Consider the following 1,879-nt stretch of genomic DNA (forward strand, 5'->3'; position numbering starts at 1 on the left):
TAGAATTAAAAAATAGAATTAACCAAATAATTTGATTTATAATAATATACCTCTTTAACAAACTCTTTCCAGAATGTGTAGTTTTAAAACATATCTAATGCACACATATTGTAATGGATGGAATTGTGTCCCCTCCCATAATTTATATATTGAAACCTTAACCCCTAGGACCTCAGACTGTGACTGTATTTGGAGATAAGGCCTTTAACAATGTGATTAAACTAAAATAGGCCATTGGAGTGGGCTCTACTGCAATCTGACTGGTGTCCTTATAAGAGGAGGAAATTGGATACACAAAGGGACACCAAGGACATGCATGCACAAAGGAAGAAGCATGTCAGGACACAGTGAGAAGGCAGCCATCTGCAAGTCAGGGAGCGAAGCCTCAGGAGAAACCAACCCTGCCAACACCTTGAACTTCCAGTTCCAGACCTATGAGCAAGTAAATTTTTGTTTTTGAAATCACCCAGTCTATGACTTTTTTGTTATGGCAACTCTTGTAAACTCAAACACAATCTGGCCAGATGCATATAGGCATTTAAAAAATATACACTTGTTTTCCCTGTAGTAAGAAGTCTGTACTTTATCCTGTAGAAACTGGCAACCGTGTAGAATTTTTGAACAGAGCAGTGACAAGATCAGATCTGTGTCTTAGAAACAGAATTCTGATGCCAACAGGCAGGTGAATTGAATAGAGGCTGGAAATTCAATGAGGAGTCTGCTGTCCTCAAGCAGAGGCACTAATCCTCTGCCTAAAGTTCCAGAAACATCTGGAGAATAATGTCGAGGGCAAGAGTGCATAAGTGAGTTTACTATGGGGAAACACACTTTTGCCTGATTTCACACGTAGGCCTGAATTTTAAACTTCCATCACCGGCTAGACTAGACTGGGTGGCAAAGCATTCCAGGGGAAGCTGTCTTCACTTGTCCTCCAGGTCCCTTAGTGTTGGATGCCAGTCTCTTACAGAAACCCTGGGTATTTCTTTTTCAAGTGTTCATTACTTCGTGAATTGCCAACTGAGCTATCTGCTTATTGTTTAAAAATAAACAAGTGTGGCTCAGTGGTTGAGTGTCTGCCCATGAACCAGGAGGTCGTGGTCCAATTCTTGGTCAAAGCACATGCCCAGGTTTTGGGCTCGATCGCCAGTAAGGGGCATTTAGGAGGCAGGAGATCAATGATTCTCTCTCATCATTGATGTTTCTCTCTCTCTCTTCCTCTCCCTTCCTCTCTCTAAAATCAATAAAAATACATTTTTAAAAAGTAATTACTTCCTTAGTGGGTAGTTAAGAGATTTTATAAATCTAGCATGGGGGGAAAATAAATAGTTTTGAATTTGAAATACGACATCAGGGGTAATACATACAATGAAATACTATTCAGCCTTGCCCTAGTTGGTTTGGCTCAGTGGATAGAGTGTTGGCCTGCAGACTGAAGGGTCCCGGGTTTGATTCTGGTCAAGGACACATGCCTGTGTTGTGGGCTCAATCCCCAGTAGGCAGCTCATCAATGATTCTCTCTCATCATTGATGTTTCTATCTCTCCCTTCCTCTTCCTCTCTGAAATCAATAAAATCCTGCAACATGTGGCAACATGGATGAACCATGAGGATGTCCATGAGAGAAAGACAAATACTGCATGCAATAAAAATATATTTTAAAAAAGAAGAAGAAATAATATTCAGCCTTCAAAAAGAAGGAAATCCTGCAAAATGTGGCAACATGGATGAACCATGAAGATGTCCATGAGAGAAAGACAAATACTGCATGCTTCCACTTATATGGGATATCTAAAATAGTCAAATTCATAGAATCAAAGGGTGGACTATTGGTTGCCAAGGGCCAGTGTGTGTATGTGGGGGGGGGGGGTTGGGGGGACTGG

The sequence above is a fragment of the Myotis davidii genome, unplaced genomic scaffold (genome assembly GCF_000327345.1).
Source record: "Myotis davidii unplaced genomic scaffold, ASM32734v1 scaffold205, whole genome shotgun sequence".
NCBI lineage: Eukaryota > Metazoa > Chordata > Mammalia > Chiroptera > Vespertilionidae > Myotis > Myotis davidii.